Below are 19,909 nucleotides of genomic sequence, written 5' to 3'. Positions count from 1 at the left end.
ATAAAAGCACCACACCGCAGTGTATATATTATCCTTACTCTGGCCACATTTCCTGAAAGAATAAACAAGATGCAAAAGTCATAAGTTGAGAACAAAGTCTCATTCAAAAGGGCATATTCAGTATTATTGCCTTTGCAAATTATGGTGTGAAGCTTAAGTTGAAATCTGCTGAAGAAACCCTTTTCTTGCTGCCCCATGAGAAATCATCTTAGGCACTCCTACCAGCCTCTCTTCTATGGTCCCTTTCATCATATTTGCATCGCCACATAAGGCAGATGGGATGGTGTTCACAGTAGGGCTGGTACATCAATGTGGAGATGAATCACTTCTGTGTTTCTGTCTGCAGGATTCTGGCCCACAACACAGCATGATCCGGGGTGAAGGCTGCATGTGGAAAAGAGGAGCCAAAGGCAGATGCAAACCTTCTTTTGTGTGAACTGCGCAGCCTCGAGGAGCCTGCAGAGATATAGCCTGTGATGATAAATGTTAACGAAGGAGAAAGAGGGATTCAGCTCAATGCTATGACTGCAGCTCAGAAAAAAATTGCTGACTTGCTGAGATATCTGCTAAAATAGAAGGCTGTAGGATAGGCATCTAAAGTGGCACTTATCAGACTGCAGAAAGTCCTCAATCAATATCCGTCCTCATATAATGTACTTTGCAATTGCTTGTGTGAAGGGAATAGGATGGACTGAAATAATCCCCAAAAGGCAGAAACTTCTCCAAGAACTTTCACCTTTTTATTTGACACAAATTTTTATTTTATTTTATTTATTTTATTTTATTTTATTTTTGGGGGGTACTGAGATGGAACTGAGGAGCTTTCTACCCACAGGATACACTCTCAGACCTATTTTATATTTTGTTTCGAAACAGGGCCTCACTAAGTTGCTGAAAGCCTCAGTAAGTAGCTGAGGATGGTGTCAAACCTGCACGATCCTCCTGTCTCAGCTTCCCAAGCACAGGGATGACAAGCATATGCCACCATGCCCGGCTGACACAAAATTTTTTTATACAACATAAAAATAAGAACCATCCAGCCCTTGTTTTCCTGTTGCTTCCCCTATATACAGATACCACTTCTTGTGAAATATAACATAAATATGCGGTATGGCACAACTTCTATGTCAGAAACTAAATCTTGGCAAAATAATTTAGACCTTCCAACAGTGATTTCTTGCCCTCACTGAGCAGACTAGTCTTGAAAGATAAAAACCAGAGTACATTTGAAGTGCATTCTTCTGTTATGGAAATATCTGAGAGACTCCTAAGAAACACTCTTGAACATACAGGCCTAATAAAGACAGTAAACACAGAAATGAGTCATATGCCCAATGTTTGTTGCTTTGTATTTTATTTCTCCAATTGATTGACTCAGAAAGACATTATCATCAATAAGAGCTATGATTGGAAAATATCGCATCCTCAAAAGACATCAGATAATATTTTTCTCTAGTTTTTAATTTTTTATGAAAAGACATATATTGTAATAAATTTTCTTTAGGACAGCCTATCAAAAGAAAAGGGAGAGGTGAAAGAAAAGTAGGAGAGATATAAAGAGACTGGACAATCTTACTTAGAAAACTTTCAACATGTAATACCAAGAAATTTAGAGAGAGAGAGAGAGAGAGAGATGATCTTTAAACAACCCAATCTTATCTTACAGATATCACATATGAAATTCAGAGAACTTAACTGAATTTCTTAAGAGCAAAAGTTGACACAACTAGAGATTTAATCCTCACCCTTTCTTTCTTTCTTTCTTTCTTTCTTTCTTTCTTTCCTTCTTTCTTTCTTTTTTTCTTTCTTTCTTCTTGTGGTACTGGGGTTCCTGGAAACCCTTCTACCTCCAGGCTACACTCCCAGATCTGTTTTATACTTTTATTTGGAAACAGGGTCTCTTAAGATAGCAAGGCTGGCTTTGAACCTGTGCAATCCTGTCTCCGCCTCCCAAGCGCGGGGATTACAAGCTCATGCCACCACGCCCAGCTCATCCCTTCTAAGTCTGATAGTTGGTTTCCATTTGTAGTAGATGCTAAAAAATATGGTCAAGAAAAGAAGGTGAAGATGAAGTTTTGGTAGCAGCAGGTTAGAGAGTACAGAAATTAAACATGTAGTCTAAGTAGAGGTTGCTTCTCTTTTTCATTTGTCATCATATGAATTTATTCTTATAGAAGAATGTTGACTTTAAAGGAACAATAAAGAAACATCTTTATTTAGAAATTGAGCATTAATTTAACCCTACTATCAAACATTAATAAAAAAGAAATTATGTTAGATTTAATTTATTGAGATACAGAACTGAAACTGAAGAGGTCTCTCAATAGCATTATAACATAAAAAGTGGCTTTAATCAAAAGTGCATAATTATATATTTAATTATGAATGTTTTTTACAAACTAAATAATATACCCAAGTATAGGGATATATAGCATATGTGTAAAATAATCTACACAGAGATTTGAAAATATAAAAATATATGCTAGAACTTTCCAAGAATCTTGGGTCATCAACCCTTCAAATTTCCCATTATTATTTTTCTCCCTCTCATCCCATCAGCTGCTTCTACCACTCAGGAGGAAACCACATTCTGGTTGTTGGCTCTTTGTCATTTTTCTATTTATGCATTTTCATTGTGTCTTCCTTTGCCTAGGATGCTTTACAGGTGTAACCAAGTATATTTCAGTAGCAGAGAGTTCCAACATTTCCTATCATACCCACTCTGCTCATAAAAGTGAGAGCACATTGTGTAAGGACATTGTTGTATGCAACGTGGCGGGACTGAAGAAAAAAATAGTGAACTGGAGCCCTGAGAAATCTGCTAGACCTATAAAAAGCTGAGGTGCAAAGAAATTTTGCAGAAGTCCAAAGTTTCTCCTTGAGATAACAAGAGCAAGGATGATTTGGAAGTGTATGTATTTACATATGCTAATCTTTATGTATGATTCCATTATTATTCTTTGCCCACAAGAATTTATAATTTTGACAGTATACATTAGAAATTATAGTCATCTACCTCTTTGAATAGGATTCATCTCCTCCTTATTAGTTTTAGAGAATTTTAATTTACAATTATATTATTTTGTGTCCTTATTAGTTTTATTTTTTCATTAAATGCATGTGAAAAATATTTGGCCCATAATAAGGTATACCACATGTGTAAAAGGAAGCTTGCAGTCTTCAGTCTTGTTGACCTTCCATTACAGAGAGAAAAGCTGGTCACAGTTTGGATACATCTTTTCTAATGTTTACAAGTACAGTGGAATTACATTACTTTATTCCTTGAATGGGAATATATTACCTCTAATGTATTTCTTTACATTTTCTCTGAACAATGTGTAATGAATATATTTTGCTGTTGATATACTTCAAATACCTGTTTCTTTCAAATGCCTGCACTGTGGCCTACTTTATATATGTTGCTTATTTACTCTTTATCATGTTGATCATCTTTAAAATTGTTTATTTTGATTCTTGAAAACAATGGGGCAATATATATTTGTGTACTTTTGAGTTAAATTGGTTTTAAAGAAGACTTCAATTGCAAGTTTTATTTGCCATCTACCAAAATATGTGACCCATTTTTCAGCAATACACAGTAGCCAAGCCCTACCTCCATCACGACTGCCTTTGACTCTGAGTTCTGGAGGGAACACTAAATCCAAACCAGAGCACCTGAGAATGAATTTATATTTGTATTTATGGTTATAAAATCTGAGTTGAGTGTAAAAGTCAGCAGTCAGTATATTGATTATAAAGCCCTTAACCTTTTTCCTTGTACTAGACTAATAACAGATTAATAGAACAAAAATCTAGTCAGTCACTTATATTTATGGATACAATTAAAAATATTAAAACAAGTGAAGTAAAGAATGTAGTTTACACTGTAAAAGCAAATTAAGCATATTTTATTTATGAAAAAATTAAAATATCTTCACAAAAACCTATAAGTAAATGCTATGATTCAGTAAAAGAGCAAAAAAAAATCTCAATTGAAACAGACGATTTCAGTTATCAGAGAAAATAATATATTTGAAAAGCTTCTAATTATAGTTTATTTCACAAGCACCCTAAGAAGAGTTTGTCAATATGAGCTTAAGTTGAAATTAGTAGTACAGATGGTGTTAGGAAATAACATAGCCATCAAATCCTAAACACAAGAAAACTTGGTTCCAAGATTCTAAGAGGGAGCTCCCATGCCTCTCAGCACCAGTCTCCATAGGAATTTCACAGCTCAAATGAAATTTGAAGTTCACTGAATTGCCCTACCAGATCCAAATGGAACACTCATTATAAATACTTCTAGTGACAAATATTTCTTCTCCTGTTGCAAAAGTTTGTTTGTATATTTGCTTAATAATTATATTTCTTTTAAATCGTGAGTTTATTACTTCCTGTAAAAAAAAAAATGAAAAGAAGCTTCATCTTTCTTTCAGAGACAACCTTGCAGGTACCTGATGACAGCTCTCATCTGCTTCTAAGTCTTCTCAGAAGGGTAATCACATCTTGCCATTTGGAGACATTTGAATGCCACAAATCAATCATGCTTTCCAGAGTCTTCTGATCCTTTCTTTTCCTATTCATCCATCAATTTACTACTATCTATTGAAGATGGGCTGTTTGGCAGATGCCTGTAATCCCAGTACTTGGGAGGCTGAAACAGGAGTATGGCTGATTTGAGGCCAGCTTCAGCAACAAATATCTATTAGAAGCTTGTCACATGTTCAGTATGATATGCCCACTCCCTGTGAGCACAACTGTGTGCAAGGTGAATGAAACTTGGTGCCCATAAAGTTTATGTAAGAGTTAGGACAAAAAGACTGTGGTCAACATTTTGTCACACATGAATCCTGTCAAGTTGCAGGAGTTGTGCCATAGAGGACAATTTCAGGAAGCTGTGGAAGCACAGAAGAGAGAACTCTGACCTAGACTTTGGTGACAGGAAGGATTTTCTGATAACATGATGTTTGAGTGTTTTCTGAAGAGTATGTTGAGACACCTTGGTGAAGAAGTGGGAGAGTGGCTTTGGTGACACACAAAAAAGTGTGTATTAAACCTCTAAGTGGAAGTAGCAAAGTCAGAGAATGGTGGAAGAGCAAAGGTGGAATTCATAATTAGAAAGGATGGTAGGAGCGTCCACCCAGATAATGCACAAATCATTATGCTAAATGAAATAAGAAAGTCACAAAAATTGGAAGGTCAGATGTGCTGGATGTTCTCATATGTGGAAGACAAGAAGAAATTGGGGCATAGGAAGGACTCCAGATAAAGGAGGAGAAACCTTAGTGGAGTGAAGAAGGGAACCTAACTGAGGGAGATGGAAGGGAGGAGGAAGACTTGAGGAGGGAAATACCTCAATGGATATGATGTAAATACACAGATTTATCAAAGCCAATCCCTGTGCTGAGTACTGTGAACATGGGGAGGGAGAGTGAGTGGTATGGAAAGTGGGAGAGGATTCAAGAGTACTATGCCCCCCTATTGCCCTGAACTTCATCAAGATGATGATTAAAATGCACCAATTTACTTCCAGGAAGATGGTGACCAAGAAAAGCAGCGTTTACGAGTCCTGCTAAAACTCGATCTCTGTTGCCACAAAATCAGCACTTTTCAAAGCCAGAAAACACCATCAGCAGAGAAATGAAAAATGTAAACACAAGGGACAGAGAAGAAAAAGACTAGAAGAACAACCAGAGACCAGATATCAAGCTCACAATGTGGCAGCAGAGCTGCGCTGGTGCCATCTTCCCTCACAGCACCAGGCTCCAGAGAGGAAAGGTAAACAAGGAGCTGAAGTGAGCAGTTACAGATCATTTGGGTGTAATTCAGCAGTCCTTTCAGCACAATGAACATCTAAAACTCCCAGTGGCCAAGCTAATCACACCTTCCAGGGACTCAGAACGGAGCTCAAAACCAGAAAAGAAATACGCCAGCCTCACGACTGAGGGCGTAGCAGCAGTGCTATATTGCCAGCAGTGACAGCAAGTTCACCATGCCCTGCTACAGCTCCAGATCTGCGCGCACAATAACCGTGAGTGTAATTGCGGCCCCTAAAGGAGAAATCTCTGTACTGTATTCCAGGGACTTGCGCAGTTTTGATAATTTCCTTGGGTATGATATTTTGCAGTCCAACCCAATGAAGGAGTAGCAGTGGCAGAGACACCACACCCTAGTCGCAGCTCCCCATGGGAAATCGCCCAGCCCGGCACCCCCACGGTCTCACGCAGCCTCAATTAACTTCCTGGGTATGATACTTTGCGATACAACCCAGTGAAGGAGTAGTGGCAGCTGAGATTAAAACAGACTCGAGATGCAGAGCACGCTAAGTGAGGTTGTAGTGACTCAGGGAAGGCACAAAATTCTGAAATCATGGGAAAAGGAACAACAATAGAGCAATGACTGCTCACAACCCCATGTTATCAGAACCTGATAACACAGAAATTAAGAGATATCCAGAAGATCAAACCAGGAATGTAACTGTAGAAATAATACAGGACTTTCGAAAAGAATTTAGAGAGAGTCTAAAAGAAATAAAGAAAGCAATCATTGAGGTAAAAGCCTCAATTCAAAGTAGAAACAATCAATTAGACCACATGGAGAATAAAATTTTGCTCCTAGAAGAGGATCACTCCAAAAACGAACGCATAATTTATAACTTAGAAAAAATCAGACATCAGGAATCTGACACTGAAGAAATATGAGCCCAATTTAAGAGAGCTAACCTAAGAATAATCGGAATAAAGGAAGGAAAAAAGGTGAAACTAAAGGGATCAATAATCTCTACAAAGAAATAATAGCAGAAAATCTTCCAAACATAGAGCAAGAGGTCAATACACAAGTCCAGGAAACTTATAGAACTCCCTTTAGACAGGATCAGAGATGAGGATCCCCACACCACATAATTGTCAAAATGACCAATGTAGAAGCCACGCAGAGAATCTTAAGGGCATCAAAAACAAAAGGCCAAGTGACATTCAGAAGCAAACTAATTAGAATCACTCCAGACTTCCCAAACCAAGTCATGAAAGCCAGAAGGGCTTGGAGTAACATCTTCCCTCACAACTATGAAAGAAAACAACTTCCAGCCAAAAATTTCCTATCCAGCAAAGCTATCTATCAAATTAGATGGGGAAATAAGAAGCTTCCATGACAAACAGAAACTCAAGGAATTTATGTCATCAAAACCGGTGCCAGAGAAAATACTTAAAGAGATTAACTACAAAGAAGAAATAGGTAATACACACCAGAACCAGAGAAACAAGATTTTCCATCCAGCAATCAACTAAACAAAGAAAAATATATTCATGTGTTTATATGTTAAAATCTTTGGAGATTCATTAGTTATTTCAGTCTTTTACCTATTTCTAAATTGTATTTCAAAACTATTGTTTGCTTTTATTGTTGCTAATTTTTAGGATTTCTATTTGGAATATTAATATACCTTCAGATATAGCATTTGGAAATATTTTATCCCATTCTATCAGTAACTTTTAACTGTTGTACAATTTTTTTATTTTTTTAGGAAGTTTGTTTATTCTTTTGTTGCCTGTACCTTTTAAATAATATCCAAGAAATCATTGACAATTTCAATGTTGTGAAGTGTTATGCCCCAGGTTTTCTTCTAAAAGTTTATAGTCTTAAGATTTACATTTAGGTATTTTATCTAGTTTTAGTTAATATTTGTATATGGTGTTAGGTAAGGGTCCAATATTATTATTTTCATGTAATTATTATTTTTCAACAATATTTAGTGAAAAGATTATTATTTCCTTCACCAAATTTTCTTGGAAACTTTGTCAAAAATAACTTCACCATATATGGAAAAATTTATTTCTAGGCTTTTTATTTTACTCCACTTGTTTATATATCTGCCTTTATAGCAGTACTACACTGTTTCAATTATTGTAACTCTATAAGGTTTGAAATCAGAAAATGTACATCTTCTAGCTTTATTCTTTTTCTAGATTATTTTGGGTATTTAGAGTTCATATGTCATGTTAGGATATTGTTTTGCTGAAAAAAAATAAATGTATGATAGTTTTACCTTAAAAAATTATATCCTCTGTTAAGAAAGCAAAAAGAAATACTGAAATGTTATCTCTAAGTGATCAAAAGTTTGATATCAGACAGATGAGTCTGTTATGTGAGATTATCATTGTTAATTCTGGATAAATTGCTATAATATTAGATGTCAACCACTAAGCCAAGCATGGGAAGGAGGGATGGGGAGGAAATGGGGTGGGATCGGGTAGGGGCTAACTGGGCGATGTGTGCATGTATGTCTACACAAGTTTTTATCCCATTATAATGTATCAATACAGTGCACCAATAAAAAAAATTAAAAAATAAAATGCACCAATTAAAACAAAACTTTAAAAAAAGAAACAATGGGCTGGGTGTGATGGTGCATGCTTGTAATCCAGCATTTGGGAGGCTAAGACCAGAGGATCGAGGTTCACAGACAGCCTCAGCTACTTAGTGAGGCCTTTTGCAACTTAGTGAGACCTGGTTTCAAAATAAAGAATAAAAAATAGGGAAAGGGGTGTAGCTTGAAGGTCGAATGCCCCTGGGTTCCATCCCCAGACCCGCCAAAAAGCTTGTACTTCTAGTCTTTGGGAGGCTGAGATAGGAGGACCGCAGGTTCGAAGCTAGACTCAGAAACTTAGTGAGACCCCAGGCAACTTAGTGAGACCCTGTTTCCAAGTAAGAAATGCAATAGGTCTGAGCATGTAGCCTGGAGGTAGAAGGTCCCTGGTTACACACACACACACACACACACACACACACACACACACACACATCAGTGGAAAGTTATTGAAGGCTTTTAAAAGAGGGGTAAAGCTATTGAGTTTGCAATTTATGAAATGTCATTCTGATCTCTTGACAGAAGGCTATTAGAGGTAAAATAGCCAGTGCTACAGGATGAAGGGGAAACTGGTGAGAAATGTATACATTTGAGAGATATCAATAGAAAAGTATTTTTAGTTAAATGATCTGGCAACAATTGGTAGAAAATAGAGTATCTGCTAAATGGAAGTTTAAACAAAGTTGTGAAGCTCTTTAATTTTTACTTCTATTGTTTTAAAAAGATTAAAGACATGAACATTGGCTGAAGAATATGCTAAGAAATTAAAATTAAACAATAGTTTAGAAAAGCCCATGAAGTACAATAGAAAAAGATTCCAATGTGTGTGTGTGTGTGTGTGTGTGTGTGTGTGTGTGTGTGTTACCAGAAATTGAATTCAGGAGCATTCTGCCTCAGAGATACACCCCTAGTCCTATTGTATTTTTTAAAACAGAGTTTTAAAGTTGTACTAAGTTGTAAAGGGCCTCCCTAAGTTGATGAGGCTGGCTATGAACCAGCAATCCTCCTGTCTCAAGCTCCCATGTACTAGAATAAAAGGCATCTGCACTATGCCTGGTTCCCATGAATTTTCTCTTTTACATATCAAAAAGCATGTCTGAAGGTTTCTAGGTCTCCTAATTTAATGTTTCATCTTCTTAAGAGACTCTTAGTAGAAGAATAGAAAGAAAATTTAGAGTTACATACTTATATGGCTTTTTAAAGTATATGCCTTTCTAAAGCACATTTAGAGTGAGTGTTTATATGTTTTAAAGTATATATTAAAACATAAAAAGACAAATATTAAAATAAAAATATTTAGCCAGGTATGGTGGTGCATGCCTGTAATACCAGTAATTGGGAGACTGAGACAGGAGGATTTCAAGTTTGAGACCAGTCTCAGCAACTTAACAAGGTCCCCAGAAACTTGATGAGACTCTGTTTTAAAATTAAAAGGAAGAAGGGCTGGTTATATAGTTCAGAAGGAGAAACTCTTGAGTATAATCCCCAAGACCCCACACACACACACACACGCACATACACACACATACATACAGGCACGCACCTGTATGCTTTTATTTTTTGGCAAAGACCATAAATATTAAAAATTATAGAAAGTATTTCTTGCTTTAATTAACTATCAGAGTATTTTAATTGTAAAATTAATGGATTTAAGTATAAACCAAAATATTGAATGTATTGAAGAATTTCAAATAATGCTGTATGCAATACTCAGATTATAAATCCTGGGATTCTGTAAAAATTAAAGTTCAGTTTTTTTAATTGAAAACACTGTTTTTTTAAAGATTGGTTACCTAGCCCCACCTTCTGGTTGAATAATCATTTTTTTTATTTCAGTCTTTCTGCAAATATTTGCAGAACTAACTGTTGTGGTTTGGGCGCCACCTGCTGAATTTTTCTCAAAATGCATACACCCAGAGTTGGGAAATCAGGGTACCACCACAGAAGCATGATTTCTTACCTCAAGGAAACAACATAAAATATTATTATATCACCTGGTACATCTAAATTTGTCATATAATAAATAAATAGGTACATGAAAAGTAAATGTGTAATGCTATTTTCAAAGCAGTTAGAATTCTGATCCTAAAAATTATTCTAAATTATCCACATGTACTATTCTAAGTAATCATCATGTATTCTATGTATTCTCATAGAAAAAGAGGCTATGGATGCCTCATTCTTTCTTTTCTCTTTTACTGTCCTCATGAAAACCTTATCTACATGATAAATCATTATCACAGAATGTAAGAAGAAAATAAACTTATATTTGAGCATGTGTAAATAGGCTATTCCTTAAACCTTATCATCCTATGAAATATTAGTCCATTTTAGCACCTAGAAAATGTATCTGTGATATAGTTATACCTATAGTTACTTACTTCCAAATTAGAACACATTAATGAACCAAGGTATTCTCACACTGAATTTTTTTGCTTTTCCTACTCAGCCTGTTTTGTTGCTACTTAAGGAGGTTTGGGTATATTCACATGGTATAAAATGTAAATTTTAGAATATGTATTAAAAGGTTTTCTAATCTTTTTCCTTTCTAAATTTTAGAGCTTTTAGACAAAGTCACTTTATCTTCTTTATTAAATTTTTCAAAGGCTGCACGTCACTTGTTATACTTGTTGTCTAGTACTATTTTTCTGCCTGTATTTCTCTAAAACAAATTACATCATTCAAATCTCTCTCATTGCTGTTTGGAGAGAAAAGTCCTAAAGAAGGAATAGTAATGTGTCACTAGTTCTAAAGTGCCAATTAGAGTCACCTTAAATTTCTATCAATTTTAAAGTAGATGCTCACTTAATCATACTTAATGTGATCTGTTTAAGTGTGCATTTGAAATGTTTTTTTAGCTGCTAATATACCCCAGTAAAGATTCTCTTTTATAGCTGGCAGAGAGGCCTATCTTAGTATTTCGGGGGGGAGGGGATAGCTTAGGAGGAAGTAGATGTGACCAACTCCTCTCTTTCACTGAAAAACCTACCTGCAGTAGACAGAAAAGAAGCCACCTACAAAGGGAAGCAAAGCTAACAGGGAGATGAAGAATTAAAATATTTTACGACTAAACCAAATGTCTTCCTATATTTATTAATTTTCAAAACAAATAATTATCCTTTTCTGTTTATTACTTTCATGAGTGTGTCTGCTCTTGAATTTAAAGACATACTAGACCTGAGATGTGGCTTAGTGAGAGAATACTCACCTAGCACATATGAGGCTAAGGTTGTGAGTTCAATTCCACCACTATGTAAAATAAAAGAAAAAGGAAACCAAAGGAATACTAGTAACACATCCCAAATATATTTATTAACAATAAATGCCAGATGGAATTCTCCTAGTCTGGTTTCCTAAGTCCTTTTAGATTTATTTTCTTATTCAGTTATAAAATTGAAGTACTTAAATGCATATTATTTTCTTTTCAGTGAATATATGTTTTAAATTAAATAAAAAATTTAGATGCATGAAAAATGCTCAAAATCATTACCAGAGAGATGCAAATCAAAATTACCCAGAGATTCACCTAACTCCAACTAGAATGTCAATCATTCAAAAAATAAACAACAACAAATGCTGGCAAGGATGTGGGGAAGTGGGAACATATGAGGGAACTCTACTTCATTGTTGGTGGGATTGCAAATTACTGCAACCACTTTGGAAAACTATATAGAGGATCTTGAGATGAATGGAAATGAACTTACATATGATCCAGCAATACCAGTTCTGGGCATTTACCCAAAAGAATGGAAACCAAACTACCAAACTAATGCATGTATGTCTATGTTCATAACTGTACAATTCACAATTGCCAAATTATGGAACCAGACAAGATGTCCATCAGTAGATGAATGGATTACAAAACTATGGGATATATGCACAATGGAATTTTCCACAGCCATAGAGAAAAACACAATTACATCATTTACAGGGAAATGGATGAAACTGGAGAACATTATGCTAAGTGAGATTAGTCAGTCACAAAAAAATAAGAAATTAGATGCTCTCCCTAATATGTGAAAACTAGGGAGAAAACAGGTCATAGGAAGAACTCTAGAAAAAGAAGAAGATACAATAGTCAGGCAAATAAGGTGACCTGAGGGTATGGGAAGGAAGAAGAGGTAAATTCTCTAATGCTCATGATGTACATTAGCAAACATATCAAAGTCAATCACTAAGCCAAACATGAGAAGAAGGGAGGGAGAAGGAATGGGGTGAGAATTGGGTAAGGGTAAATGGGTGATGTGTGTATGTATGCCTCCACCATTTTGTACTCCATTAAGATGTATGAATACAATGCAACAATAAAATTTAAAAAGAAATTTAGAAATGTATTGTTTATATGCTATACAAATGCCAAAAATTATACCGTAAAAATATGCCATAATTTTGAAAAAAATGAATCCATGTGTACAACAAGTGCTCCTAAAGTATGGTATATCTTAAAATGTAGTGTATTTGTCAATGTAATCTATTTCTGTACTTTAGCTCTAACATACGAATATAGGAATGGTAACATTCCATGCTTTTTATCAACATGGCACAGTAATTCAATGTTATGATAAAATAAGTTGATCAATTTAAAGTATTAGTATACTAACTAGGAACAACTGTATCTGTCACATAAGAAGTGCCTGAATCTCTAGAGAAATAGCGCTAAATTTACATTTTCCTTGTTAAAAATTATTTATGTCAGTATCAATGGAGATGATTTATCTCACTGATTTTCCAGTTTCTGCTATCTAAAGATTGTTTTCTTTGAAATACTGATCCAACTCTTAATGTTCCTGTTCAGAACTCAGGAGAACAACACATGTTTAATCGTGTGATGTTAAGCACCTAACATAATTCTGTTAGACTCATTACAGATGCAGCATAAGAGGGAAATCGGAAGTCTTAAAAAGTGGTGCATTCATTAATCTTAGCTGCATAAGGTGACATTTCTCTTCCTTAGCAAATGAGTTTGTATTCTGTTCCATTTATTTTCTCAAAATAGCAAGAATTATTGAAGACTGTATCATTAACATTAAGAAATATACGAATAAAAATTTAATCTCCCTAAACTTAAATATAATTATCTATTATTAAACAAGAGGACAATCCTAAATTATTCACCCTCTTCTCCTCCCATCTTATCCATGACTTGGAATTTTTTTGTGTGTGGGGAGGTCTGAGGATGAAATCCAGAGGAATTCTGCCTCCGAGCTACACCCCATGCCCTATTTTTTATTTTTTACTTGAAACAGGGTCTCACAAAGTTGCGGAGGGCCTCACTAAGTAACTGAGGCTGTCCGCAAACCTTGATCCTTCTGTCTCAGCCTCCCGAATGCTGGAATTACAAGCGTGTGCCATCATCCCCAGCTATGACTTGGAATTTTTATAATTAAAAGTACTGAAAGAAAAACTCTATCCATCACTAAAATTTAACTGTAAATTAATTTTTGTTTTCAAAACAGACTTCCAGACAGGCATGGTACCTGGGTAAACTTAGCTTGTAGGCTGAGACAGGAAGGTTGCAGGTTTAAAACCAGACTCTGAAATTTAATGAGATTCTTTGCAACCTAGTGAGATTCTATTTCAAAACAAAAATTTAAAAAGGGTTGGGAGTATAGCTCAGAGGTAGAGTGTCTCTGCATTCAATCCCCAGTATCTAACACACATACACATACACAGAGATTTATTTTTTTTCTTCTAAGTGTAACATAAATAAAGTCTGCTAAAAAGCCATTAAGCTCTTCAAATAGGTCCCTCTTTGCCCCATAAATTTATATCATATGTTATAAGCATAGATTAAAAATGGATAGTAATGGTGCTACGATTAACCATAACATACTGTTTGTCTAAAGTATTACCTATCCTAACAAGATATCAGCAATATGACATTTCTAGAAATGCATGCTATCTTATAAAATGCATCTAAGATTTAACCACTTAAGGCATAACCTATTCAGATTAAAATATTCAATATTTATAAACTGTGAATATTAATCACGCATTTTACTATTGTTTTGACGGTTGCCCAAAAAGTAGTGTGAGGTCCTGACATTCAGGGTTGTTTTCCCAGTAAGAAGTCAATTGCCACTTCAGCTAAATGACTCTCTAGCAGTTTATCTTCAGATTCATATCTTCTCCAGGAACAAACATGAAAGTATCATAACTTTGGGAAATTTTCACCAGCTAGAAATTAGTCAGGAGGAGTATTTTCTTTTTTCTTTTTATAATTTTTTTTTTTTTTTTTTTTTTTTTTTTTTACTGGTGCATTGTAGTCATGCATCTTATTGGGGTAAACGATAGTGGAGACATACATGAACACATCCCCAGTTAGCCCTTACCCAATCCCCATCCCAACCCCTCCCCATCCTTCCTTCGCATGCTTGGCATAGTGATTAAATTTGATATGTTTGTTTAAGTACATCATGTGCTTCAGAGAGTTTCCCTCTTTCCCCCTCCCATCCCATCAGTTAGGTGGCCTCCTCTATAGAGTCTCCTTCATCTAGAGTTCCTTCTGTTACCATTTCTCCCTAGCTTTCACATATTAGGGAAAGCATCCGATTTCCAAACTATGGAACCAGCCAAGATGTCCATCAACAGATAAATGGATTACAAAACTGTGGGATATGTACAGAATAGAATTTTCCTCAGCCATAAAGAAAAACACAGTTATCTCATTACAGGGAAATGGATGGAATTGGAGGACATTATGCTAAGTGAGATTAGTCAGTCACAAAACTAGGAAGAGTATTTTCTATTCATCCACAGATCATCCTTGATGGAGGAGTCTTTTAAATTTATCCTATGAAAGTTGATTATTATGAACAAAACAAATTTGTTTGCCTTGTCAATGGTTTATTAGGAAACTCCTATAAACACAGGCCTAGTCTTATTTGTGAAGATATGTATTTCAGGATAAAGCCCAAACCACAGATTCTACAACCTTGACTTCTGTGATCAGAACAGCATAACTCAGAGACGCAGCAGAGAATGCTTCTAGATGCTCTTCGGCGTTGCCTGGGTATGAGAAAAGAGCAGTTATACCAAAGAGTAAAAGGCATGAAAAAACTGTTTTTACTCTCCTTTTGTCTGTGTGTGTGTGTCTGTCTGTCTGTCCCCCTGTTCGATAAACTAATAGTAAGAGTAGATCCATTCTAATGACAACTCTGTGTGCAGTTCTTTCCAAAGAATTTGAATTGAAATGTAGTATTGATAGAAAATTAAAGCATTTTGACTAAGAAAGATTATTTGAAGGCATACATACTCAAGGAGTTTTGCCCACTTGACTCTTTAAAATTTTAGAGATATAGACATGAACTACATTAGTTTAGATATAGTGCTATTTTCTGCCCATATTTCACTAAACAGTTTCACTCAACCTCTTTATACACATTTTCAACATCACTGTCTAAAAAATTACTAGTCACTTTTTTGTCATATATCAATTTTCAAGGACATATTACTCAATTCCATATCAGTGCCTTGAAGTACAATATTTTTAAATTCTAGTTTGATGCTGTTACATGTTGCTGGAAATTGAAGCATGTTTTTACATAATGTTACAACTTTTTTTTTTCATTTCTTCTTTGGGTATGTACTCAGAATCTCCAAATTATAGCCATTTTTCATTCTACTAATTTTTTTTTTTTTTTTTGGTGGTACTGGGGGTGGAACCCAGAGGCTTTCTACCTCTGGGCTATACTCATACACCTATTTTCTATTTTGTTTGGAAACAGGGTCTCACTAAGTTGATGAGAGCCTCACTAAGTAGCTGAGGCTGGCTTTGAACCTGTGTGACCCTCCTGTCTCAGCTTCCCAAGTGCGGGGATTACAAGCGTGCGCCACCACGCCCGGCTTCTACTAATTTTTAACTGATCTTTTAAAAGCTTGTTTAAAATGACTTTCAGATTTCTTAAATGTGGTGCCGTTCTCTAAGAGATACTTGCCAATTTTTACAACTCAGCTGGGTGATCTAGAGTACTCAAAATAAGCATTCATTAAGGTCATGTGCATCTAATGTGCTTTCCTGAAATTTTTTCTCAAAACAAAGTAATCGAGGAATATCTTTAAAACAGAGATATCATAAGGGATCTGACTCACTCTTTTCTGTAAAAAAAATTTTGAGGGACATTTTCATCTGATATTGGGGCTAACCCAATGTGTGCAGAGGTCAGAAAAATTAATGGCACTGAAAGTGTAGATCAAGCTCCAAGCAATTTAGGATGATACTTAACTGATAAAAGTAGAGTTGGTGGGTAGATGGTGCCTCCATTCACTAATATTCAAGGAGGTGGGTGAATGGGTGAGGAACCCACTGGTGAGAAATAGTAAGAAGAACAGCATCACAATGATCTGTGGGCCTCCCAGCTGATTTTCCTCCTATTTCTAATCTCATCTCTCAGTTCTTCTCTATTTAATTCTCTTTGTCAGTTGAAGATTCTGCTCATGGGAAGGAAGGCTTATGCAAAGGTGGTTTCTCAAGTGCCTCCTTTTCTGTAAATCTCTTTCTGGTGAACTCTCTCTGTTCATACACCTGAATCTAAAGGTGATTTAGGAAGTCCTTGTCTGCCTTTGATTTCTGGTGCCTTGTGGAATCTCTCTATCCCAGGCCCTTATTAATTCTCCTGAAGGCTTGTTCTGCCTGTCTTTTCTGGTTGCAGTCTACAACCTTAGTTCTTATTCATCTTCTTCAGGTCCAAGATTTATGAGGTACCACCAGTAGCCGGCAGTTTACCTCTACAAATTCCATCTGTGCCCAGCATTGATTAGACACCTGATTTATCTACTGGTCATGGAGGAATTCAGAAGCCAGAAACTGTGACACATGACTTTTTAAAAAGTCCCATCAAGAGGGATATGTGATTAAAACTGCATAAAGAAATTGTCAAAGACAATTTTTCATGTGAATGATGAAACAGGATGTCATTTATTACTTCTAGCATTTTAACTGTAGCAACTGGTTAGTTATCTCCCTGCAAAGGACCAAGGACCAACAAACACATTAACTGGGTACAATATAGGTAGGGAAAGTAAATCCCAAGTGACTGAAACAGCAAGCAGGTCCCCATGGAGTAAAGAAGAAGCAGGTGAAATTATTTCCAGTCCAGAGCCAGGTTGAGACACATGGCTCTCAAGATAAAAAGTTTTAATGCTCTTTATTGTATAAAATTAAAATTTAAAAGGCAACACTAACTCTGATTAGTGCGCAATTACTCGTAAATGTATTTTCACATCCTAATACCTGAGACCTATGAATATTACCTTATTTGGGAAAGAGGCTTTTGCAAATATGATTTAAAGGCAGGGATTTTGAGGTCAAGCGATTATCTTAGATTGTCCAAATGAGCCCTGTATGCCATCACACTGTTTTTATAAGGACCAGAGACAGAGATTAGATAGACACAGAGGAGGGGAACTTGTGAAGATGGATTCAGAGACGAGAGTGATGTGGTTATGTAACTCTAGCATGCAGGCAGCCATCAGAAGCTGGAGAGTCAAAGATTGGTTTCTGCCCTAGACTGTTTTACAAGAAATATCAGTACCCATATGCTATTCATATTTCTGCAACAAATATTGTATTTATATAGAAACCTTTAAGACAGTGTGGTGATGCACACCTATAATACCAGCATTTGGGAGGTTGAGAAAAAGGATCACAGATTCAAGGCTAGTCTTAGTGACTTGGGAAGGACAAACTTAAGAAAAAAAGTGCTGGGGGTAGAGCTCAGGGGTGGATGCTCCTGAGTACAAATCCTAGTACTATTAAAAAAAATACTTAACACATTACAAGTTAATTTTTAAAGAATCTGCACCATTTTCATATAAAAGCACAAAAGTAAAATATCAATTATAGAAACATTAAGCAAATTTTTTTCCTAAAATGTGAATAAAATATATAATGTTTCTACAATTTTGATTGCAAATGACTTTATCTGCAAAAATGATAGAAAATACTTAGTATTAACTAAAGAAAAGTGTTTGGATACTCTATTTGATAACTCTTATCCTAATTTATAGAATATAAATGTAACGTTTATTAGTAAAATGCTTCTTAACTAATTTCATCAAAATATATTTATCAAGCACTCAGAGAAAGATACTAAACATACCAGCTGCATAACATAAAAACCCTAACAAGTTAATCTTACTTGTATTATGAAACAGGCATTTAAACTATAAAACAAAAAATAGCAAATATTGTGTAGATATAAAATGGGACAATTTACTGGATGTAAGGAAATTTTTATTTAAATATCAATATTCAGTTTTCTTGATGTATTTATGACATAAAATCCATATTTAAAGTAATATAGCAATATATTAAATCATTCAAAAATCACTATCTTTATTCTAGAATTATCCTTATGTAAGTGAGAAAGATTTATATATGGCACAATACAAAGGAATCCCACCAGTAGGTAAATTAGAGGAATACTGTATAATATATGACCTTTCAAAACACATAATTCCTTTCATATATCTATAATCATATTATAGGTTCGGATATTCCCACAGTAAACATATTTAACTTTATGTAGCCTAGAGTTCATAAACTTGTTTTATCTGTACACATTCTTATATAGGAGGACGTGTGGATTATTTACTTGTTTTATCTTTCTCATAAAATTATAAATTTGAGCCGGGCTTGGTGGAGCACCTAAAATTTCAGTACTTGGGAGGGAAGAACAGGAGGATAGCAGGTTCAGGCCAGCCTCAGCAACTTAGTGAGATTCTTAGCAATTTATCAATATCCAGAATCAAAATGAAAAAATAAAAAATACAGCTGGGATGTAACTCAGAATTTAACATCCCTGGGCTCAATCCCAAATGACCTGTCCCTTTTCCCCCAAACTTATAAATTTAAGATAGTAATTTGGGTAGAATTTACTTTGAATTCCACATTTCTACCAATTAAAAATATATCACTGTGAGCCGGGCGTGGTGGCGCAGGCTTATAATACCCGTGCTTGGAAGGTGGAGACAGGAGGATCACGCAGGTTCGAAGCCAGCCGTGCTGGCTTAAGAGACCCTGTTTCCAAATAAAAAAGTATAAGAAAAAATAGGTCTGGGAGTATAGCCCGGAAGTAGAAGGGTTTCCAGGAACCCCAGTACCACCAAAAAATATATCACTGGGAATATTGACTATGGAGTCATTTAGTATTCATGATTTCCCATAATTTATTTTATAGTTAAGTTGTATTTACTTTTGCAAGTGTAATTTTCTTTGGAAATATATTGTCCAGTATCTGAAGTTAATACTATTGGCCCTTTTACCCTTTCTATCATTCATTAGTTAGTAGTGTTCAAAGAAATAGAACCATAAGTATATGGAGAGAGAGAGAGAGAGAGAGAGAGAGAGAGAGAGAGAGAGAGAGAGAGAGAGATATTAAGGAACTGATTCACGTGTTTAGGGAGGCTGTCAAGTCCAAATATCCCAGTTTAATCTTGAATTTTGATTGAAATATCAATATTCCGTTGGAACCAGGAACAGCCTGTTCCAAAGTTGCCAGGCAGAAGAATTTTCTCTTAACCAGATAAGGTTCAACCTTTCCT

The sequence above is a fragment of the Muscardinus avellanarius genome (genome assembly GCF_963383645.1).
Source record: "Muscardinus avellanarius genome assembly, chromosome: 1".
In the NCBI taxonomy this organism is placed as follows: Eukaryota; Metazoa; Chordata; class Mammalia; order Rodentia; family Gliridae; genus Muscardinus; species Muscardinus avellanarius.
Note: the sequence above shows the minus strand (reverse complement) of the source record.